This window comes from Puma concolor, chromosome B4 (genome assembly GCF_028749965.1).
Source record: "Puma concolor isolate L17-30 chromosome B4, mPumCon1.1.hap2, whole genome shotgun sequence".
Taxonomy (NCBI): domain Eukaryota; kingdom Metazoa; phylum Chordata; class Mammalia; order Carnivora; family Felidae; genus Puma; species Puma concolor.
In genome coordinates, this window is record NC_141673.1 from 58,143,316 (window position 1) to 58,169,404 (window position 26,089).

A 26,089-nucleotide genomic window follows, 5' to 3' on the forward strand; every position below is an offset into this window, starting at 1 on the left:
AAGAACAGAACAGGAGGAAACAAGGAAGGTGGGATAAATGGAAGCAGATTGAAAGCTACACCAAAGACACACGTGCCTTTCCTACACCACACTCTCCAACTGACGTTCTTCTCTCTGGGGACAACTTAAGTTAAGACAGAAGGAAAAAAAGGCTGGTGTAGCCAATAATTTGACAATATTCTCTGGACACTCTTCCTCTAATTAGATAGCCACTTTCTTTAGACAATGAATGTAAAATAGTTTTCTTTTAAGTTTATTTATTTATTTTTGAGGGAGGGGAGGGGCAGAGACAGGGGGAGAGAATCCTAAGCAGGCTCCACGCTGTCAGTGCAGAGTGCAGAGTAAGTTCGGGGCTCGAACTTACAAACCATGGGATCATGACCTGAACCGAGTTCAAGAGTCAGATGCTTCACTGACTGAGCCACCCAGGTACCCCAGAAAAGTAGTTCTTGGGTTGTGTTGAATTTAAGTTCTGCACTTCACTCCACCCAAGACAACATTGAAGAATTGGCTTAAAAACAAAAACAGAAACAAAATAAAACCCAATGCACAAGATAATTGCAATTTATTGATGGTATTAATTATTTTAGTTCCTGTTCTGTCATTTTGGATACAGTTTTAAAGGCTCAAGAGATTAAATGTAAAAGGGGAAAATTGAGGAGGGGAGAGGGGCCCAAGACGGTGGTGTAATAAAATTTGAATTCACCTCCTCCCACGGACACACCAGATCTACAGCTACATATGGACGAATTATCTCTGAGAAAGAACTAGAAATTAGCAGAACTGCTCTCTACAACGAAGGATAAAAGGAGCACGTAAAGAAGGTTAGGAGGGGCCAAGATACCATTGGCATAGTGCCACACAATAGAACGAGATCTCACAAGCCTGGAGCTTATCCTGAGGGGTGAGGGGTTTGTGTCCCATATCAGGGACCCCAACCCTTGGGACCTGTGCCAGAAAGACAAGTCCCCAAAATGCCTGGGTTCAAAAAACAATGGTGCTGATGTCCAAGAGAACCAAAGGAGGAACTGAGATTCCCCTTTCCAAGGGCTTACATGTGGTCTTACTCATCCTGGGATCCAGTGCAAAAGCAGCAGTTTGAAGGGTGCCTAGACTATATATGAAGGAGATTCATTTGCTTATCTTAAACATCTGCTCAAAGGGCAGGAGACAGTTGGGACTCTCTCTGGAAAGAGGCACTGGCAGATGCCATTTTGCATTCTCCCTCTACCCTGCTAGCACAGGAAAGCACACCCACATGTGGCACCCTCCCACTGCCTTGCTAAGGGCTGTCGGGTCAAGCAGTCATGACACTATGCTGCTGCATTGCTGAAACTGGACAGTACAGATTGTGGCACTCCCCTGCTCCCTGGCTGGGGCCATCGATCACCAGTGGTCACGACATTCTTCCACTGGCTTGCTGAAGCCTGCAGGCCTGCTCCACCCCATTCACTCTTTGGCAGCTTCACTAAAGCTGGCAGATGGGTACAATCCACAAAGGGATTGTCCCTTGATCACCTGGCCCAGGTAGACAATAGGGCTTGCATTCCTAGGCTCCAGGGGACTATAAAAATCAGAAAGACAGTTCTCAGCAGGCTACCACCCTAGGGCCCTGCACAGACAGCAGAATGAAACACAGCCCCAGGCTTCATGTGAAAAAAAAAAAAAAACCTATTTACTGATGCTAGAGCTTCAGCCTGAGGGTCAGTCTTCAGATTTGCTGCAAATCCAGAGGCCAGGCAGATGCTCTCAGGGAACATAGGGAAACACTATCCTCGAGCTCTCTGTTGGCCTTGCTATGGCTCAACAAAACATCCCACAAAAGAGCTCATACACTCTCTGGCACATTGCCTTATGTTTTTCGCAGAAATAGAATAAACAATCTTAAAACTTGCACAGAACCACAAAAGACCCTGAATAGCCAAAGCAATCTTAAGAAAAAATGAATCGGGAGGCATTATGCTCCGTGATATCAAACTATATTACAAAGTTATAGTAATCAGAACAGGATGGTATTGGCATAAAAACAGACACATAAGGGCACCTGGGTGGCTCAGTCAGTTAAGCATCCATCCTCAGCTTAGGTCATGATCTCATGGTTTGTGAGTTCAAGCCCTACATCAGGCTCTGTGGTGACAGCTCAGAGCCTGGAACCTGCTTTGGGTTCTGTGTTTCCCTCCCTCTGCGAGCCCCTCCCCTGCTCACACTCTGTCTCTCAAAAATAAATAAACATTGAAAAAATAAATAAACATTGAAAAATAATAAACATTAAAAAACACAGACACATAGATCAATGGGACAGAGAGAGAACCCAGAAGTAAGCCCACACATATGTGGTCTGTTAATTTACAGCAAAGGAGGCAAAAATATACAATGGACAAAAGATGAAGTATTCAAGAAACAGTGTTGGGAAAACTGGACAGCCATATTCAAAAGAATGAAACTAGACCACTATCTTACACCATACACAAAAATTAACTCAAAATAGATTAAAGGCTTGAACATAAAAGCTGAAGCTATAAAACTCCTAGAAGAAAACATGGGCAGTAAGCTACTTGATATAAGTCTTAGCAATCAGTGTTTGGATCTGAGTCAAAAAGCAAAGGCAATAAAAGCAAAATTAAAATGGGACTACATCAAACTAAAAAGCTTCTGCACAGCCAAGAAAATCAACAGAAAGGAAAAGCAACCTACTGAATGGAAGAAAATATTTACAGATCATATATTTGATAAAGGGTTCATATCCAAAATATGTAAAGAGCAAAAATAAACTAAAACAAAGAAACTGATTTTAAATGGGCAGAGGATCTAAATAAACATTTTTCCAAAGAAGACATACAGATGGCCAATAGGCAAATGAAAAGATTCTCAACATCATTCATCATCAGGGAAATGCAAATCAAAACCACAATGAGATATCACCTCACCTATTAGCTATTATCAAAACAACAAGAAACAGCAAGCATTGGTGAGGATGTAGAGAAAAGGGAGCCTTCTGGCACTGTTGATGGCAATATAAATTGATGTAGCTACAATGGAAAAGAGTATGGAGGTTCCTCAAGAAATTAAAAATAGGCCTACCACATGATCCAGCAATTCTATTTCTGAGTATTTATCCAAAGAAAACAAAAACACTAATTCTAAAAGATACATGCATCCCTATGTTCATCGCAGAATGATTTACGATAACCAAGATACGGAAACAACCTACATGTCCATCAAAGTATGAATGGATGAAAATGCAGTAATATGTACAATGGAATACTACACAACAATGAAAAAGAATGGAATCCTGCCGTTTGTAACAACACGCATGGCCCTTGAGTGAATTTTGCTAAATAAAGTAAGTCAGACAAGTACCATATGATTCCACTTATATGTGGAATCTAAAAAACAAAACAAATGAGCAAACAAAACAACACAAAAACCATAGATACAAAGAACAGAATGGTGGTTGCCAGAGGGGAAGGTGGTTGCCACAGGAGTGAACAAAATGGATGAAGGGGGACAAGAGATACAAACTTCCAGTTATAAAATAAGTCATGAGACTGTCATGTACAGCATAGCAACTAGAGTCAGTAATATTGTACAGCATACGTGAAAGTTGCCAAGAGAGTAAATCCTAAAATTTAACTTTGTATGGCAACAGATGGTAATGAGGCTTATCGCGAGGAACATTTCAAAACGTATACAAATATTGGGGTGCCTAGGTGACTCAGTCAGAAAAGCATGTGACTCTTGACCTCAGGCTCATTAGTTCAAGCCCTGTGCTGTGTGTAGGGATTCCTAAAAATAAATAGGCTTTAGAAATGTATACAGAGGCACCTGGGTAGCTCAGTCGGTTAAGTGTCCGACTCTGGATTTTGGCTCAGATCACGATCTTACAATTTGGTGAGTTCAATCCCCACATCAGGCTCTGTGCTGGCAGTGCAGAGCCTGCTTGGGATTCTCACTCCCTCTCTCTCTCTGCCCATCCCTTGCACGTTCTTTCTCTCTCTCTCTCAAAATAAATAAATAAACTTTTCAAAAAATAAGTAAATAAGTAGATTATATATATATAAAGAAATGTATACAAATATAGAGTCACCATGTTGTATACCTGAAACCAATGTAAAGTTATATGCCAATTATACCTCAATAAAAAATTTTGAAAGGGGAAAAATTTATTTTAAAACACAGGTAGTTATTTATTTTAACAAAAGATTAAATCAAAGGGGGATTTTTTTTCCCTTGTCTATGAATAGAAATTCCATGTAATGTTATAGCTAATAGAGTATTGATTTTCCCCTTTTCTACTTTTGCAATGTGCTTTGGAGCTGCTGTTTATGTATTTTCAACATACAGGTCTTGTGTTACATTGAGGGAAACATACATACACAGAAACATATTCTCCCAAGTGGGTTGAAGTAAGTCAGTTGTCAGAATTCTCCTTTGTACTCATTAGTGCAGCTTCAGACCCACTGTGATGCCTGTAGTAAAAACAGGTTGTAATTGGAGAATTTCCAGTATGTGCTCAATGAAAAAGATCGATTCTAAACCAGAAATAATTTCAATCTGATTTTTAATTAAAAGCAAAAGGATACATGGAAGTGATCATGAATACTTATACTTCCTGAGATGCTTTCTCCTCCTCTCTCCACATTCTCCCTGCCTCAACCATATTATTTGCATGCTGAAAATTAATTAACTTTGGTAGCAGGGCTGGCAGGCTCTGAAACTGACAGTTTCCATCTTCTTACCAATTCCATGTCTGAAGACAAAAATGTGAGATGTAAAATAAAGAAAAAAACTGAAGGACAGGAGAAATCGTTACATATTGGAAATACTCAGTACAGTCCAAAAATCTAAGTGTCATCTCTTTGTAACACCTCAACCCAGAGTCCACAGTGGCTAACTAAATTTTGGCCAAGTTCTCAAAGGAGGTCAGTGAGTGAGGAGCGGTTATGAATCAGGAGTGTACGTTCGTATGCAGTGAAGTCAGAAAACGCAGCTTCTTTAGAAGGCAGAAACTCCTCACACTCGGAATCAGACTTGGAATTAGAGGCTTGGCCTCTAATGAGCTGTGTTGCACCGGGCATGTCGCCTGGCCTTTCTGAATATGTTTCCTCAGCTGTGATGTGGGGGAATTGGAGAGGATGATGTCTACAATCTCTTCTGGATAACTCTCAGCCACAAAGCATTGACTGAGCAACCGCCTTGGGCCCACCTCACTGCAGGATAAAGTAGAGAGCTATGCAAGTGTGATATGGGTGGGTGTGCACGCGTCCTCCCTCCCCTCCTAGCCTGTACGCAATTTGAAGGCAGGTCTGTGCCCAGTTCCTCTGGCTTCCCCCGTAGCACTTAACCCCTAACAAAACAGAAGCACCCCAAAATTGTTTTGGTGCATGAATGGAACATGTGACAGTTCTCATAGGAGTTTTATGGTCTCCTTAGGAAAATATTGCAAAAGCTTTCTTTTGCAGGTGGAGGAGGGAAATAACTAATACAGTCAAGAAATGTGATGAACACTGGCCCTCAGGAATCTCATTTATCCCACCCAGCAGCAACAAGGTAAGACAGGATGTTAGAGAATGCTCCCAAATTTAAAAATGAGAGCTCAGTTTATGGGGGGAGCTCCAAGATTATCAGATGCTGCTCCTGTTCTTTCCAGCTGTACCTAAAATGACAAGTGCCTTGCAAGAAATTTGCTTGCTAATAACCATGAACCCAGCTGTGCCTCAAAAACTTTCCACCCAGATTGTTACCTTGGTTAACGAAGTTCCCTTGCAAGATGAGAGATTTTACTCTCCCCCGAAGTAGTCACAGAATGGCAAACATCAGACTTTCTTTCACAAGTCTCGAAAGTCTATCTCTTTTTAAAATAACAAGCTTAACTTGTAAGGAGAAGGGACACTTAAATAGAATGAAGGATATCTTTTCCAAACACAAGTTTTTCTGTTCTCACGATGAAATAAATGAAACCAAAGCTCCACTCGTTGTGAAAAGTAAGCAGGACTCTACACCTGAGCCACGGCCATTGCAGAACGCGCTGGGTTTATTCCCCAGAGAGCGCTATGGAGAGCAGATGGGGAGGTCTCTTATTTGTCAGTCACAGTGAAAGACAAAAACCCAGGGTGTCAGTTAAAGAAACACATTCATGCCTCTCTAATGCCTTTTAAAAGTCCCCTGTCAGAAAAACTACATGTGTTCTACCCTTGCTCATTTTTTTTCTCCTTAGACATCATATATCATTAATCATCTCAGTCTGTCAGAACAAAGAGCTGGAAAACATTTATATTCCAAAATCTCTCAACTATCAAATAGGTCTCAAACGCACAGTGCGCTCTGGTTATCCAATTACAATTGGATATTCAAGGTGACAAGGTCCTTTCCAGGTTCTTAGTTTTTCCCTCCCACCATCAGGCTCAGAGAATTGCATGTGAGACGCACAAAAAGCAAGCACACTCAGGAGATTAACTGCACCTCAAGGAAGGATCAGCCTCTCTCCCGTGACATAGAGAGACATGCAGCGCCCACTGTGAGTATGACTTCCTCCAAGGCAGGATGCTCGGCGTTCCCCTGAAGGTATGACTGGCTAGAAGATGGTGTCCCTTGAGCGGTGGGAATGGCCACGCTTTTCCTCTCCAGCAGCCAAGCTGCTTCCCACAGTGGCCTGCCACACGAGAGTTAAAGCCCATAACCAAACATCCAACACATGCCGTTGCTAATAAGGATGGAGTCAGGTGGCCAAGCCAGAGAGAGGGTCTGGACAGCCATCACAGAAAAGCGGGTGTCTGATGAGGGAAAAGAAAGAAAAGGAAGGCTCTGGAAAGAACATAAACATGGAGTTAACTAAAGATAATCATAACCTGCTTTACAACTTTGCCTGAATCTGCAGCACTGAGATCTAGAACAGAAGCCTTACAGTGGTGAGAATGGTATCAGGAGTCTTCAAGGAGGAAACGTGGAGCCCTCTGCTTTCCATGCGTCTACGTCAGGGCTCTTGTAACCACCACCCCAACACAATGGCTCAAGTTGTTTGTCACCAAACACTTTTTAGCACTTAACTCACAAATTCAAGCCTGTAAGCTTCTTACTTCATGAAATTATGGCTTTTCCATTTCTAAATACATTTTCTTCCAAATATCCAAGTGTTTTCTTATCTTCTTACCTTTGTTGGTTTTTTTCCGTCTCCAAGAAAAGCCTTCCCAACAAAACAGCTTAACTAAATAGTACCTATCATTTGAGACCCAGCTCCTATTTCATTTCCTATGTGAAGACTCTCATTAAAGAGTGACCTCTCCCCGCCCCCCTTCAAAACCTCCATAGTGTGTGTATACAAATCATGGACTGTGAGTGTGTGCGTATGTGTGTGTGTGACAGCACATCAAAACTACAAGAATTATTATGTTATCTAAATTCTGGATACAGCTTGGCTGGACAGGAAGACCCTATGCACCCCATTCCAGTTCCAAGGATGACTCAAGGTAAAGCATTCAGTTCAGCCTAGGAGTATAGGTCTCTAGTGCCAACCAATTACACCAAGGAATGGTTTTCCAGCATCCTAACATTGTACGCTTCTAGACAAAATTACTTGAGCCTGGAACCAATGACAGTAAATAATTTTTGCCAACATTCAAAAGGCTGCGTCCTCATAATTGGGAAATGAGTCTTCTCACTGTTGCTTTTCTCCCTGGTTCTATTGTTTTCTCTCAGCTTTTATACCAGTTCCACTATTTTCTCTTTCGTTAGTGTGCTACCAAATCTCTCAAATGAAAGAGAGAAGGCAGATTGTTTTCTGTATTTTTCTTTAAAAATTCACTTCAGACTCAGAAAACATATGTAGCTGTCAAATGAAAATAATTAATACCATTTCTGTGTTACACTGTACTTTGGACAGTAAGATAACTATTTTTTAAATGCTTCTGACTTGGCTTAGCTCTAGGAAATTAGGTTTCCCTTATCTATAATCTATTATATGATTAATGTACATAGCGTTCACCTTCAAAAGCATCCAAAATAAGGAACTCAGTGCGTTGGCTCATTATTTATTTTCACGTTAGCCGATATTTAAATTAACTTTATTCTTTTATTCTTTTTTAATCTTTTTTCAAGCTTCGATTCCCACTATTATGCTTCTTGATGGTTACTGGTATTGATTGACAATATTAAGCTGAAAAGGGAGTAGAAGAAATGCTAAATCTTTCAAAAATACACAATCATACTATTTAAAGATGTAATCTATACTAAGGACAAACAACTCATGATACCCACGACTTTCTCCAGGGAAGAACCAGATATTCATTGGTTTATATGAACCCATAGAAAAGTTTACAAAAGACCTAAACACTACCTTCATAAGATAAACTTGGATTTTAAAAAGTTTGTGTTACATTCACATAAATCCTCCTCAGCATTGTGATGGGCCATGTAAATGTTACTACTTGAATGTGGCAGATGAATTTCTTGTGTTTTAGATAGTGAATAATATTAGTTCTGGTTGGGAGGAAGAGAACTTACATTGAGTACTGACTTGACTTTGTCAGTCACTTTTAACACATCATCTCATTGTGTAACCACATGCAGTGAGTACTTTGCTTTGCGTTTTACAGATTTAAAAACTGAGGATCAGAGTGACGTTCTTAAATAGCTCCACTGGAGTTTATATTTAGTCTGACTCTAAAGGCTATCGTGACTCTTTTCACCGTATTATGTAGCCTCTCTAAATGAAGCCTCTCTTCTCAACAAGTCTGTGAGGACAGAGGTGATACGGCACCCAGAAGGGGGCAATGGGAAGATAGGAGAAGGTCCCCAGTGCCTTTTCCAAACAGCCCACAGAGATCCTAGGAGATTTCAACCTAGTCATGAAGTCATAGATTAAAACCTACAAACTATCTAGTTTAGCATAGAATTAAAGAGTCATAAAATGACTTACTATTTCCCACCCAACTGTATATTACATGATGAGCTCTAGGGCATTTTCCGGAACAAATATCTACTGAAAACAACTGGTAAAAAGCAACATTAGAAATAAAATAAGTGTCTGTTGAAGGTGATACAGTGCCACCTCCCCTGTGAGTGTAAACCAGACATGACAGGGGAGGTGGGGGACTAAAATTTAAAGACATAGTAAGGGCATCATTTCTATTCCCTAAACACCTGTCCTTTCACCTAAAACCAGAAGAAAAGGGGAAGATACAGAGAATGAAGAGGCATTGGCCCCAGGAGAAAGGGCACAATCAGACACTTGTTACAACGTGGCTTTTCCTAGTTCAATCCCTCTTTCCAATCCCTGGAGCAGCTGGCCAGTACTAAGCCCTGTAGTATGCACCGAAGATTTGGAACTGACTTTCCAAGGGCTCACAGTCTAATTAGGGAGATGAGACAAGTACACTAATTACTGCAATTGTAGGTTAAATGTCACAATTGTAGGTAAGACGTCACACATACCGTAAAGCAAAATACAGAAATTCTTGAGGGCAACAATGAAGACCCCGTGGGTGACATTTGGGCCAGACTGGATGGGTGTCATGTTCAAAGGGTAGAGGTGAGGCACCAGCAAAGACATAAAAAGGTGGACGTCTTTCAGAATTAACACTTGTTTCCTGGGTTGCAGACCGAAGTACCGTTGATGGCCGCCATGCTGTGGAGGGCCCAGCACACAGCAGAAAGGATTCCGTATCTAACTGGTGACCTTTGAAAGCATTATCTCCATAGAGTGGAAAGGTCTAAAGTTAAGCCACAAAGTGTGGTTTGTTTTCCTGAATCCAGTGACCAACCCTAGCACTCTTTTCTCTCCTCCCGTTAGGCTGCCAAGCGTCTGAAATTTGATTCAACGCCTGAAAAGTCATTTTCTCGCTTCCTACCCCCCTTGGAAGAATTCACTGGTGATACATTCAAAGTAAAATAAGCAGAGTAATCAAAAGAGAAAATGGAGTGGTAGCAGGAAGTGTTAGCAAGCAAGAGATAGGCCAAAAGAGATGAATGGACCCTGAGGATGGGAGGGAGAAGTCTGTACACCAGCCATCCTCCTGCGTCCCCCAACTCAGGCTCCCCTGCGGAAAGTGAAGGTTAACTGGTGAGAAAAAAAGAGGGCTCCAAGTTTCTGAGGGATTCAATAGATGCATAGGCAATGAGCACAATTGTTAAACACACAACTTTGGAGTCAGACAGATGCCAATTTGGATACACTTCCTGGCTGTGTGAACCTGAACGAGTTACAACCTCTCTCATCCTCAGTTTTCTCATTTGTAAAATGGGAATGCCAGTAGTACCTGCCTTAGGGGTTGTTGCAGAGAAAAATGAGGGGATACAAGATAAAGACTTTAGCCCAGGGAACCCTATAGAAGACTTCCATAGTGGCCTATAACTTTACATGGAAAGTCAGCTAAAGTGACCTACAAGGTCAGCTAAACGGCACTTTAATTCATTCAGAGAATGGAAGACACAAACCCTCCATACCCCTGTGTATGTGGGGTGTGTGTGTGTGTGTGTGTGTGTGTGTGTGTCAGAAAAACTTTAGGCTCAAATTGTCTGTTGTTTTCTTGTATTAAAGAACACTACCCAGAACCACAGACATTTAATGCCATTCTGGGGAAGAATTAGAAATCAAGCCACCAATTACATGGGAAGGAGAACTGATGGTTGTGGAGATTTGGCATCCAAATTGAAGGACTAGCAAAAGCCATCTTAACTGAGGTAAGAGTCCCAGGATGTGAAGAGCAGATATGTTCATCTACCAGAAAAGCTGTGCTCTGGTCACACACACAGACCAAAACAAATAGTATTGGTTAGAGTGGTATTATGAAAACACAGCTCACACCTGTCCTATTTCATTGTTTGGAACATCTAAAAGATGTCATGAGTCTCAGACCTCCAGACTGCACAAGGTGAGGCTGGAGACCACTGGTGAGATCCAACGTGCCCATCTCCCTGGGGAGAGGAGGAGAGACCAGCAGTCACGGGGGCAGAGGCTGCCCAGGAGGATCAGGGCTAGACAGTTCACCTGGAGGAGTAGGGGTGACAACTTTTTGGAACAAACAAGGACTGTGGGGGCTTGAACCTGCCCCTGTGGCTGGGAGGCCCCCGAGTGCTCTGGATGGGGCCACATTCAGCCCAGAGCCTCCCAAACTCCTTTGACGGGGACTTGGCGAGCTTAGTACCTAGAGGAAGAATTCCACTGTGCCTTGACTTTTTCCAAAAGTGCCCAGAGCTAAAGACTGCAGAAAAATTAAAATGTTCCAAGAATGGCCACTTATGACAAGTCAAAACTGTTGCTTCATTCAGGCTGCTCTACAGATATGGTCTCACTGGGTCAAAGAACCAAAATGCAAATGGCCACTGGCGTGTATCTCTCCCAAGAACCTAGTGCTTGACTGGTGCCATCTTTCTCAAGAAAATTTATGTGTGTAGACAGAGCCTTCATCTTGTTTACATGAAGCATTTTGACAAATTAACTGGCATCTGCCAAGCCAAAGTCCAGGGGCTTCCTCAGGGAAGTTGAGTACAATCAGCAGTTTCAGAAAAAAAACAGCAACAACACAGAAAACCACTTTAATGCGAAGCCTCTTCACCTTCCAACGGAGGTGAAGTCTACAGCTGCAGACATCTCAAAGACCCTTAATCCTGAGGTCACAGTATTAAAGGAAAGTTTCAAACAGGTCCCGGAAATGCCCACGGTGCCCGAGGAAGATCCACAGCCCAGTCCTCGTTTGATACACAGAACTTCCTTCCTCTCCAGAGCCCCAATCTGTGGCTACAAACTTGTCGTTTCTTTAGTTAACATCCCTAACATGGCCTCTCTTGGATGAGATAAATATATCAACGTAGTCCATACATGAAAAAGAACTAATGATTTTTATTACAGAAAAGCAGGCTGGGTGAAATGTGCACTTGGATTTAATTACCTTTGTCAGCAGTCCAAAGACTTCAAGGAGAAACTTGGAGGAAGCCCCTCCAGTGGATAAATGGAAAATCTCCAACAGCTCCAATTCTCTGTAGTAGGCTCTGACCTCAATTCAGCTGGAGTCAGATTTTACCGTGGGTAGTGTTTTTACGAGTCCGTTTGAGGAACGAAGAATCAATTATTAAAACAAAAGACCTTAAACTTGGAATGAAAAATCACAAGTTAACATAGTGACTTTGCCTTTCATATGCTGTAGCCTGTTAAAGGGGGAAGAGGCCTTTGAAGTCACCTCATCCAGCTCTTTCATTTTACAGATGAGGGAGATGGAATCCAAAGAGCATTGGTGGCTTGCCCAAGGTCACCTCTATCCTTAGAAATGCTCTTTCCACGATGCGACGGTGACTTCAGCTTGAAATTTGCTAGGTAAAATGCCATTCCCAGGGCACCCTTTCACTGTCGGTACTAAAGGATGGCAGGTACCAGCAGATTAGCATCTCGTTTTTCTACTGAAAGGTACTTATGCTCAATACCTGGTTTGACCGTTAAGTACATCTGTATTTACAACCACGTTGTGTTCACAGTGTTTGTAAACCGGTGGGTTAGAATTTGAACTACATTGAAATGGTAGATTGGTGTCAAAACAACTCACAGATATGTATTTAAATCATGACAAAACTGCGAAGGGCACCTGGGTGGCTCAGTCGGTTGAACGTCTGACTTCAGCTCAGGTCATGATCTCGCCGTCCGTGAGTTCGAGCCCCACATCAGGCTCTGTGCTGACAGCTCAGAGCCTGGAGCCTGCTACCGATTCTGTGTCTCCCTCTCTCTCTGCTCCTCCCCTGCTCACACACTCTCTCTCTCTCAAAATAAATAAACGTTTAAAAAATTTTTTTTGAAAAAGAAAGAAAACAGCAATACTTGTGCAATTCTTGCAATTAACAATTTAGAGAAAATATAAAAGCAATCCATTCCAAAGTAAATTGTCAGTTTTTCGTTATCATGAATGTTGATGCTTAAAGAAAAGCAGGTTTAATAAGTAGTCATTTAGCAAGAATATACTGGGTAACATGAGATTGAGTGCCTGTCTCCAAGAAACCACAGAAGCTTGGAAGGGATTAGAAAACAAAGAGAATGGGGTGAGAGATATGCCCTAGGCACTGAAGGAACACAACTCCCCGGGGAGATCAAGAGGGCCCTTGCAGAGGAGGTGACTTCTGATTTAGTACTCAGAGGATGAGTAGGAGTTTGACAGCACAACGAAGAAAGGAATGTCATCCCAGGAAGTAGACAGAAGTGCGGTGTGGCTATTCTGATGAGAATCTGAGCACTCTCAGGGTCTAATTATCGCTCATTTCACTTAAAAATGTGGAGATTCCCTTTTGGCTTCATGCACATATTTCACCACCACTGTTCATGCTCCTCGTCATAATAAAGATTGTATTTAGCTATGAGTGGAAGAAAAAAAAGAGCACAAGAAAAGGTTACGGAGCAAGAACCGAAAAAGGGTGGGAAGACCCAGCTCAAAGGCCACCTGTTTGTCATCCGTATAGGAAGGTGGGTTCTTGATGTATCATTTTAAGTCTTTTACAACACTGCGTATGGCGTATATTAGGTACTTAGCAAACATTTATCTGTTGGGGTGAAAAGTTACAAAGTTCCATAAAAATATACTACTTTATAACCACAAGGAAGGCTGTAACAAAGTAGACAGAGCATAATAAATGTGGACGTAAGAGGATATGGAGAAATGGAGACCTGTATACATTGCTGGTAGGAATACAAAATGGTGCAGGTACTTTAGAAACAGTTTGGCAGTTTTTCAAAAAGTTAAGCATAGAGTTACCATATGACAGTTGTACTCCTAGGTATATACCCAGAAGAAATGAAGGCACATCCACACACAAATGTGTACATCAATGTTCATAGCACATTATTCGTGTTAACCAAAAGACAGAAACAACCCAAGTGTCCATCAACTAATGAGTGGATACATAAAATGTGATCTATCCGTACAATGGGATATTATTCGGCCACAAAAAGAATGAAGTACTGATACATGTTACAACATGAATAAACTTTGTAAACACTACATTAAGTGAAAGAATCAAGTTAGACCCAAGACCAAATATGGTCTAAATTGCATTTGCATGGAATTTCTGGAATAGCCATATTTACAGAGACAGAAAATAGATTAGTGGTTGCCTAGGGATTGGAGTAAGTGGGAAGGAACTGCCTACAGGGTTTATTTGGGAGTTATTGAAAATGTTCTAAACTTTGGGGCGCCTGGGTGGCGCAGTCGGTTAAGCGTCCGACTTCAGCCAGGTCACGATCTCGTGGTCCATGAGTTCGAGCCCTGCGTCAGGCTCTGGGCTGATGGCTCGGAGCCTGGAGCCTGTTTCCGATTCTGTGTCTCCCTCTCTCTCTGCCCCTCCCCCGTTCATGCTCTGTCTCTCTCTGTCCCAAAAATAAATAAACGTTGAAAAAAAAAAAAATGTTCTAAACTTCCTCATGGTGATGTTTGCATAGTTCTGTCAATATGCTAAAATACATGAACTGTACACTTTATTTTTTTATTTTATTTTTTACTTTAATTATAGTATGGTTTTAACATATACTGCTATATTCGCTTTTAGGTATAAAATATAGCGATTCAGTAATTCTATACATTACTCAGTGTTCATGATTATAACACTACTCTTAATCCCCTTCACCTATATTATCTATCCCCCACCCACCTCCCCTCTGGTCACCACCAGTTTGTTTTCTGTAGCTAAGAGTCTGTTTCTTGGCTTGACTCTCTCTCTCTCTTTTTTTTTTCCTTTGCTTATTTGTTTTTCTTCTTACATTCCACAGATGAGTGAAATCACGTGCCATTTGTCTTTCTCTGACTCATTTCACTTAGCCTTATACACTCATTACAAACATGTCATTGCATATGGCAAGATTTCATTCTTTTTTTATGGCTGGGAATATTACACTGTGTATGTACACCACATCTTTATCCATTCATCTATCAATGGACACTTGAAATACTACCATAGTTTGACTATTGTAAATAATGCTGCAATAAACATAGGGGTGCGTGTATCCCTTTGAATTAGTGTTTTTATATCTGGGGGGTAAATACCCAGTAGTACAATGACCGCATTGTAAGGTAGTTCTATTTTTACTTTTTGGAGGAACCTCCATACTATCTTCCACAGTTTGCATTCCCACCAACCATGCACAGGCATTCCTTTTTCTCCACATCCCAGCCAACACTAATTTCTTGTGTTTTTGATTGTGGTCATTCTGACATGTGTGAGGTGGTATCCCATTGGATTTTGATTTGCATTTCCCTGATTATCAGTGATACTGAGTATCTTTTCATATGTCTGTTGGCCATCTACATGTCTTCTTTGGAAAAATGCCTATTTTTTAACTGAATTGGTCATCTTTGGAGTGTTGACTTTTTTTTTTTTTAATTTTTTTTTTCAACGTTTATTTATTTTTGGGACAGAGAGAGACAGAGCATGAACGGGCGAGGGGCAGAGAGAGAGGGAGACACAGAATCGGAAACAGGCTCCAGTCTCTGAGCCATCAGCCCAGAGCCCGGCACGGGGCTCGAACTCACGGACCGCAAGATCGTGACCTGGCTGAAGTCGGACGCTTAACCGACTGCGCCACCCAGGCGCTCCTGGAGTGTTGAGTTTTACAAGATCTTTATATATTTTGAATACTAACCCTTTGTCAGATATGTCATTTGCAAATATCTTCTCCCATTCAGTAGGTTGTCTTCTGGTTTTGTTGTTTTCTTCGCTGTGCAGAAGCTTTTTATTTTGATGTAGTTCTGATAGTTTGTTTTTGCTTTTGTTTCCCTTGTCTTAGGAGACTTATCTAGAAAAATGTCACTATAACTGATATCACAGAAATTACTGACTGTCCTCTCTTCAAGGATTTTTATTGTTTCAAGTCTCACATTTAGGTCTTTAATCTATTTTGAGTTTGTGTTTATGTCTTGTGTAAGAAAGTAGACTAAGTTCATTTTTTGCATGTAGCTTTCCAGTTTTCCCAACACTATTTGTTGAAAAGATTCTCTTTTCCCCATTGCATATTCTTGCCTCCTTTGTCAAAGATTAATTGACCGTGTGACCATGGGTTTATTTCTGGGCTATCTTGTTCTATTGATCTATGTGTCTATTTTTGTGCCAGAACCATACTGTTTTGACTACTACAGCTTTGTAGTATAACTTGAAATCTAGGTTTGTTATACCTCCAGTTTTTTCTTCTTTTTCAAGATTGCTTTGGCTACTCGGGGTCTTTTGTAATTCCACACAAATTTTAGGATTGTTTTCTCCAGTTCTGTGAAAAATGCCATTGGTATTTTGATAAGGGTTCCATTAAATCTATAGATTGTTTCAGGTAGTATGAACATTTTAACAATATTTATTCTCCCATTCCATGACATGGAATATCTTTCCATTTGTTTGGAATTTCTCTCGTCACTGTTTTAGAGTTTTCAGAATATAAGTTTTTCACCTTCTTGGTTAAGTTTATTCTTAGGGATTTTGCTATTTTGAGTGGAATTATAAGTTGTATTGTTTTCTTACTTTCTTTTTCTGTTATTTCATCTTTAGTATATAGAAACGCAACAGATTTTTGTATCCTGTGCTGGATTCTCTCATCTGTTCTAGTGGTTCTTTAGGTGGAGTCTTTTAGGGTTTTCTGTATGTGGTATCATGTCATCTGCAAATAGTGAAAGTTTTGCTTTTTCCCGACCAATTTGGGTGACTTTTATTTCTTTTTCTTGTCTGATTGCTATGGTTAAGACTTTCAGGACTATGTTGAATAAAAGTAGCAAGAGTGGAAATCCTTGTCTTCTTCCTGATCTTAGGGGAAAAACTCTCAGTTTTTCACCATTGAGTATGACACTAGCTGTGGGTTTTTCATATATGGCCTTTATTATGTTGAGGTATGTTCCCTCTAAACCTACTTTGTCGAGAGTTTTTACCATTAATGGATGTTGTACTTTGTCAAATACTTTTTCTGTATCAATTGAAATGACCATATGGGGGGCGCCTGGGTGGCGCAGTCGGTTAAGCGTCCGACTTCAGCCAGGTCACGATCTCGCGGTCCGTGAGTTCGAGCCCCGCGTCAGGCTCTGGGCTGATGGCTCGGAGCCTGGAGGCTATTTCCAATTCTGTGTCTCCCTCTCTCTCTGCCCCTCCCCCGTTCATGCTCTGTCTCTCTCTGTCCCCAAAATAAATAAATGTTGAAAAAAAAATTTTTTTTAAAAAAAAAAAGAAATGACCATATGGTTTTTATTTTTTCTCTTATTGATGTGATGTATCACATTGATTGATTTGAGAATATTGAACCACCTGTGTATACCAGGAATAAATCCCACTTGACCATGGTGAATGATTCTTTGATGTATTGTCATATTTAGTTTACTACTATTTTGTTGAGGATTTTTGTATCTATGTTCATCAGAAATTTTGGCCCGTGGTTCTTTTTTTTTTTATTATTATTTTTAACGTTTTTTAATTTATTTTTGAGACAGAGAGAGACAGAGCATGAACGGGGGAGGGACAGAGAGAGAGGGAGACACAGAATCAGAAGCAGGCTCCAGGCTCTGAGCCATCAGCCCAGAGCCCGACATGGGGCTCGAACTCACCGACCGTGAGATCGTGACCTGAGCTGAAGTTGGACGCTCAACCGACTGAGCCACCCAGGCGCCCCGCGTGGTTCTTTTTGTGCTGTCTTTGTATGATTTGGGTATGAATATAATGCTGGCCTTATAGAATCAATTTGGAAAGTTTCCTTTCCCCTTCTATTTTTTGGAATAGTTTCTGAAGAATAGGTTAATTCTTCTCTAAATGTTTGGTAGAATTTGCCTGTGAAACCATCCTGTCCTGGACTTTTGTTTATTGGGAGTTTTTTGATTAGCAATTCAACTCCTTTGCTGGTAACTAGTCTGTTCAAATTTTCTACTTCTTCCTGTTTCTCTTTTGGTAGGTTATGTTTCCAGGAATTTATCCATTTCTTCTAGGTTATCCAATTTGTTGGCATATAGTTTTTTACAATATTCCCTTGTAATTCTTTGTTTTTCTGTCATATTGGTTGTTATTTCTCCTCTTTCATTTCTGATTTTGTTTATTTGAGTCCTCTCTCTCTTTTTCTTTTTGATGAATCTGGCTAACAGTTTATCAGTTTTGGTGATCTTCAAAGAATCAGCTCCTGGTTTCATTGATCTTTTCGTTTTTTGTTTTGTTTTGCTTTGTTTGTGGTTCTTTGCTTGTTTTTAGTTTCTATTTCATTTATTTCTGCTCTAATCTTTATTATTTTCTTCCTTCTACTGGTTTTGAGTTTTGTTTATTCTTCTTCTAGCTTCTTTGCATGTAGTGTTAGGTTGTCTATTTCAGATTTTCCTTGCTTCCTGAGATAGACATATTGCTATAAAATTTGTTCTTACAACAGCTTTTGCTGCATCCCAAAGATTTTGGATCATTGTGTTTTCATTTTCATTTTTCTCCATGTATTTTTGTATAACCTCTTTGATTTCATGGTTGATCCATTCATTGTTTAGTAACATGTTATTTAACCTTCATGTATTTGTGTTGTTTCCAGATTTTTCTTGTGGCTGACTTCTAGTTTCAGAGCATTGAGGTCAGAAAAGATGCGTGGTAGGATTCCAATCTATTTGACTTGGTTGAGACTTGTTTTGTGGCCTATGATCTATTCTGGAGAATGTTCCATGTGCACTTGAAAAGCATGTGTATTGGGGCGCCTGGGTGGCGCAGTCGGTTAAGCGTCCGACTTCAGCCAGGTCACGATCTCGCGGTCCGTGAGTTCGAGCCCCGCGTCAGGCTCTGGGCTGATGGCTCGGAGCCTGGAGCCTGTTTCCGATTCTGTGTCTCCCTCTCTCTATGACCCTCCCCCGTTCATGCTCTGTCTCTCTCTGTCCCCAAAAAAATAAATAAACATTGAAAAAAAAAAAAAAAAAGAAAAGCATGTGTATTCTGTTGTTTTAGGATGGAATGTTCTGATATATCTCAACTGTATACTTTAAATGGATGAATTATATGGTATGTAAATTGTATCTCAATAAGCTTTTTTTTTTTTAAGTCACAGGGTAACCACACCTATGAAATTCTTTTATTCATTCATTCAACATTGTTTAAGCCCTTACTTTATGCCACACACTGCTGGAGGCCTGATACAAAATAAAGAAGACAAAATCCCTACCTTTAAGACATTTATATTTAGGGCTGGGGAGGACAATAAACACACACACTCACACACACACACACACACACACACACACACACACACAATCAAGGGACTGGATAAACAGTTGAAAACAGGGCCTTATAAATGCCCCTCTATCCTAAATCCCAATAAAATGACTGCCAAGGACTAAAAAGTTATAAAAGCAGAGACAAAGATAAAAGAATAGGAAATAATCCCAGGGAAAACATGACACAAAAGTTCTCTAATACAGAAAACAGAGAGATAAATGATACTTTGACATATCCAATGGGAAATCACTAAAAGCTTTTAAGCAAGTAGAGTGATCTGAATTAACAATGAGACTATTACTCTGGCTGTTATGTGCAGAATGGATAAAGGAGCAAGAGAACGGAAGCCAGGGGAACAATTAGATGATACTGCCATAGTCTAAATAAGTGAAGATGCCACGTGAACAGTGGAACAGAAAAAAATGGAATTGGATTTGGGACCTGTCTTGAAGATAGAACCAGTGGGACTTGCTGAAAGATTGTCATGAAGAGAGAAAGGAATCAAAAATGACCACTAAATATTTTAGTTAAGCACTTAGGTAAATGTATCATTTTCTCAAAGGAAAATGGAGTGGCATGGAGGAAGAAAGATTTGGAGATGGGGGGCAAGGAATTGGGAATCAAGCATTTGAACTTGTTAGGCTTTTTGTGCTCGTAAGACATCCAAGTGCCCAAAATGAGTGTTGAGCAAATGTTGTATGTAAAGTTGGACTGGAGGTGTAAATTTGGAAGTCAACAGCACATATATATGTTCAAAGTCATAGAACTAAGAGGAGAAGAGGGCCCAGATCTGAACCATAAAGCATTTAGAGGTGAGGTGCAGGATCCAGCATTTTTCTGGACTTCTTTTGTTCTTTAAGTTTACTTGTGAAGTATTTTACCCTAATATGTTTTAAATTATCTTCTAATGCTTCTGCTTTCCATGCCATGTAAGGAAGATTTTCCCCACTCAACGTAATAAAATTATTCTCTTTAGCACAGTAGATGGGCTAAAGATTGGAACAGAAGCAAAAGGTGATAAGCTGTGGCAATCACAGAACTCATTTCATTTCCTTCTTTTCTTTCTGGGATCCCTGACCTTCATCTTCTGAAAACCATCCCACATATGTTTATAGCATGCTTAATATAAATGAAGATATAATAAATGATTTATATAGAAAAATTTCATTGTGGTACAAATAAAATATGCATACATAAATACAGACATTCTGATAAATGTGTATGTAATTTACAAGATCATACAAAATGAACTGGAATGATATATAGCAAACAATTAACAGTGGCTCCCCTCACAAGTAAGGAAACAAAGGTAAAGTGGAGATCACTTTCTATTTTACTTTATGCACCTTTTCAGTGTCTTCATCTCTGGAGTATTCATATATTATCTTTACAAATTATTATAAAATAAGTAAAATGTTGATAAGAACATCTTGAATCATTACTTCTAGCTACCCTCTTTAATTCAGTGAACTGCATGGAAGAAGGGGTGTTTGTCTGTGACTGACCAGCTCACATATCAGTTCAACCGATATTGTTTTCTCTACGTTGTGATTTCCCATTAAGGCTTCCTACACTGTATCTGTCTCCCATGTTTTGAAAAGCTAATCATTTAATTCAGATAATAAGAGCAGGACAATTTAAGTCAACAAATGTCTACTACCTTAAATTCAGTTTCAGAAAAATAACTGCATCAACTATAATATGAAATATATCTATGGCTATTACTATCCCCTCTGAAACTTTCTTACTGGTGGAAAGGCTGGTTTGTCTCCAGAAAAAATAGGGAGACTGTCAAGCAATTCCACTACATGGTACAACCCCTCCTACCATCTCTAAACATCTGATTTCTTCTTTTGAATACCGTATTTAAGTTAGATGATAGGTTTTGCATCGTAAATTGATGGAAAAAATGCTTGTGCAATCAAATGTCAACCTTGTTTCCAGAGCTTAGCACCCAAAATGTAAATTCCACTATATATTTTGAATGCACTTTAAATAAAAGAGCTCAGCAAGACAGATGAGTCTGGATATAAAGAAATGCTTCTTAATGGGTCTCCAAGTGATGTGTCAATCCCCCAGGTATTCTGAAACTCAAGTGGTAAAGGAAAACTGTTTCTCTACGCACAGTACTTCTGTCACAAATGTGTCCGTTTTCCACACTAAGCCTTTCTCCAGTTCTCTGCAAACACCAACTGGGTATCCTATTTAATTAAACTCTGACACTGGCTACCCTGAGTTACCACAGACACCACAGGTTAATGGCTCAGTCCCATAAGGCTCCCCTCTACTACAGATGCCAGTTTCAAGTGGTTAGCTTCCAGGTTACCCACTCTTCTGTCTGGCTTGGCTACTAATCATGGGTACCCTCACCCCTCCCCAGGTTCAGTGATTTGCTCCAGTGGCTCACAGAACTTAGGGAAACACAGCATTTATGTTTACTGGTTTATTGTAAACACTGCTGTGAAGTATACACATGAACAGCCAGTTGCAGAGGTGCGATAGGGTGAGGTCTAGAAGAGTCTTGTGCGTAAGAGCTTCTGTCCCCGTGGGGTTAGGGTGCACCAGAACATGGGTACTGTCATCAACCTGAAAGCTCTCCTAATCCCACGGATTGGGCATTTTTATGGGGGTTTCATTACATAGCCATGATCGATTATTAGCTCAATCTGCAGCCTCCATCCTCCCCAGAGGATGATGAGTGAGTTGAAAGTTCCAAGCTTGTAATCATGACTTGGTATTGGGTGACGAGCTCCCAACCTGAAGTTATCCAGGAGCCTGCCAAGGGTCACCTCATTAGAACAAAGACATTCCTATCACCCAGGAATGTCCAAGGGATTTAGAAGTTCTGTGTAAGATGCTCTTATCACGCCTGTCACTCAGTAAATTGCAAGGATTTTAGGAGCTCTGTATCAGAAACTGGAGGCAAAGATCAAATATTCTTATTACATCATAGATGGGCCACCACATAATATAATATACAATATATCAAACTTTTTTCTTTCTATAGGCAGAGAGATGACACAGATGGTCTCTAGAGGTGCCTTCAAGATTTAGGTTTCCTTTAAACCTATCATATATTTTGTATGCCTATAAACACACACACAAACGGGCCATGCATGCTTACTTTGATCTCTGACATTTGACTGTCAAGCTACTTTAGATCTTGAGTAGGTAGGTTAACCTTCAAAAGTACCAGAAGGCATTTGGGAATGCCTGGGTGGCTCAGTCGGTTAAGCATCCAACTTTGGCTGAGGTCATGATCTCACCGACTGTGAGTTCGAGCCCCGTGAGTTTGAGCCCTGCATGGAACTCTGTGCTGAGAGCTTGGAGCCTGCTTCAGATTCTGTGTCTCCCTCTGTCTCTGCCCCTCCCCCGCTCACTCTATGTCTCTCTCTCCTTCAAAAATAATTATTTTTTAAAAATTCAAAAGTACCAGAGCTTTAGCTGTCAGGGTTGTAGGAAAAAATAGAGTTTAATACTTTGAGATTCAATTGACTAACATGTGAAAGCACCGGAACGTACCCAGAACCTGGTAAAAGCCAGGGGTGATATCAAAAGACTTTACAATCAGTATGGCATAGTCACCCACCAATCAGAACAAACACCAGCTATAAACCTTTAATAGAAATATACGACGGCAAACGGGCAAAATTACCAGGGCTGATAAAAGCTCAATAAATGTTTGGATTTTTTTTTTCTTATGTGCCTCTGTCCACATAGAGTTTGTCAAGCTAGAATTAATATTTATGAGACATTATAATCACAGTATATATACTTTCTTAATTGAGTTATATAATTGTATTTACATTTTATTCATTAATCTCTTCTTGATACTGGAGGACTACAGAAAGCTATGTCCCAAGAACCTGGAAATAGGAGAAATAAGATATCCCTCTTGAGAGTCAGATGATGAAATGATTTTTACCCAAAGTCATCAGCCATTATGGCTGAAGAACTTCCTCAAATTAAGTAATCTGAGGAACGCAAAGCAAAGTTAATTATCATATTAAAGCTGTGGAACACCTAAAATCCACAGAGACAGAAAGAGGGAGACAAAGAGGGAAGGAAGGAAGAAAAGAAGGAAGGAAGGAAGGAAGGAAGGAAGGAAGGAAGGAAGGAAGGAAGGAAGGAAGGAAGGAAGGAAGGAGAGAGAAACAACAGAAAATATTCAGAACCACCCCATGGAAAAAGGAAAGGAGAAGCTGACCTAGACAACTGCCCTGGCCAGCACACTCAGAGTATATTGGGCTGAAGTCAAAGGCCACCCTTAGAGGGAGGGAGGCTCAGGAAAGATATTGCTAAAGGATTTTTACCTGAAATAACTAAATTCCTTTCATTTTGGCCTATCTACTGATTTGGTAAGGAATAGAGAAAATTGATCTGCTCCAGTGGCCCTAGTAAGACCACTCATAGTGGTCCCCATGAAGTTCTCTCTCACTGTAAATTAGTACATGGACATTTTGGTGCCTAAATCAGCCCTATGTGCATTTGAAATAGTACGAGCCAAGCACTGGGGCCTGATGACCTCCAAGTACTCATGCAAGAGGTAGGAGTGCTACCTGGGTTCAAATGGCAGTTCCACCTTTTGAAGGCAGTGTGTGTGTGTGTGTGTGTGTGTGTGTGTGTGTGTGTGTGTGTTTAATTTTTTTTTTACACTTATTTATTTTTGATAGACAGAGAGAGAGAGCACAAGTGGGGGAAGGCAGAGAGAGAATGAGACACAGAATCCAAAGCAGGCTTCAGGCTCGAGCTGTCAGCACAGAGCCCAACGCGGGGCTCGAACTCACAAACCTGAGCCGAAGTTGGACACTTAACCAACTGAGCCACCCAGGTGCAACAGCAAAGTGTGTTTTTAAGCAAGGTTTAACTTCTATAAGCCTTGTTTTACACACTGATAAAAATGTGTATAATAACTCCTCCCAGGTGGGGGTGATTAAATGCTGCAAAGTTTTGTGGAGAGTGAGGCTCTGGGCTCTCAGAGCAGGAGGACCCATGCCCATGACCAGCCCCCTAACCCCTCCATCCTGGGAGGCGCCACCCATGTAACACCTTCCTCTGTCATCTCTAAATGTAGGCAAATGGACGGGGCTATGCTGCCTCCTTGCCAGACTCAGCTCACATTCCTCTTCGTATCCCCAGTGTCTCTCTCTCAATGGGTTTGCTTTGTTCCCTTGAATTATTTCAACTTGTGAGAAAACAGCCACACTCCATCAGCAAGGAAGCTACAGCACATCTGTAGAGTTTTCACCATGCATTTAATAAGACAACAATTGTTATTCTCAGCCTGGTGATCGTTTAGAAATGGAGAGGAGACATGCGCCCAATGGCAGCTAGCTATGTTAATATGAGATTTTGCTTAATTTGATTCTCATGGAAAACTGTGCTGTCTCATTATTAGCGCCCCTTCATTTCCAGATTTAAAAAAGAAAAAACTAATGCTCATAAAGTTTAAATGACTTACAAAGAAATGGAGTGAAACAGAGATCCTAGAATGTTTCCCAGGTATTTTTGACAATATCACACCACACACACACACACACACAGACCAATTAGTTGGTATGAATCTAGAGCTACTGTATGAATCTAAATAACATCCAACAGGAAAGATCAATTGGCAAAAAAAAAAAAAAAAAGGAACAGAGACAGATATTGAATAGAGGAAGCAAACAGAAACGGAGTCAATACTGCGCAAATATTAAGAGCCCACAGCAGATCAAGGTGGCTGCTGGGGAAACACTTGTCTCTCATTCTGATCATCCCATCTATGAGAAGGGAGCCCAAGAGTTAACTCAGACTCTCTCTGCCCTGTATTCACTCCACCCTGGGGAGCTGGAGTGATGGATCTAATCGGTAACTTGGGGAGATTTAACAGGGCATGCGCTGCTCAGCTCTGCCCTGTTTCCTGGCGGGAATGGGGACACTTGAGTAAGGTTAGTGTTCTCTGCTGGCCTTCCCAAGGCTGCCATGACTGCGAGGGTCATTCTCTCCTATTCTTGGATTCGGTCGTCAGGCATCTTTGGCTTTCACACCGACCCATATATCCTAACTCTGCCTTTATAGGGAATTAAGTGATTATTTGGCCTCTGTCTGCTTCCTTTGTATTATTTTTAATGTAACCAAAACTCAGGCAGAAGGAAGAAGGCTATTTATTGAACTACTCAATCACCCCTAAGTATAAATTCTGGTATTAGCCACGTTACCTTGGACAAGTTGGTTACCTGCCTGGTAATCTGAGACAAATCATTTAATCTCTCTGAGCCTTAGTTGCAGCATCTCTAAAGTCTACTAAATACCACTCAGATTAGACATGAACATGAAACAAGATTTAATATGTATAAAGAGTAAGTATAAAATGTAAGAATATATATACACACACACAAGTTCTCAAACTCTCAAACTGAATCCAGTGTCAGAATCACCTGCAGGGTTTGCTAAAACTCAAATGGCTGAAGCCCCACTCCTCCCCTCCACCCTGTTTCTGGTTCAGTGGCTGAGGCTTGGAAAGTGCTGAAGCTTCTGAACTAGGACCCGCACTTTGAGAACGACTGATATTACCAATACATACACTCACACACAAACACACACACCGATGTCTTACTAATACAGCTCTTGCCACGTGGGACACTCTCAATAATACAGTGATCCTGCCATTTTTGTTTTGTTGTTACAAGAAGAGAATACTTCAAGGGAGTGGTTCTCAAACTGGGGTGATTTTGCATGTGCACACACACACACACACACACACACACACTTGCAAGGATATTTGTGACCTTTTTTATTGTCACAACTGGGGTTGGGAGCGGGGCTGCTGCTAACATCTACTGACCCATTGAGAAGAGGGCAGGGAATCTGCTAAACATCCTATGGTGCAAAGAGCCGTCCCCCACAACAAAGAATTATCTGGCTGAAATGTCAATAGTACCAA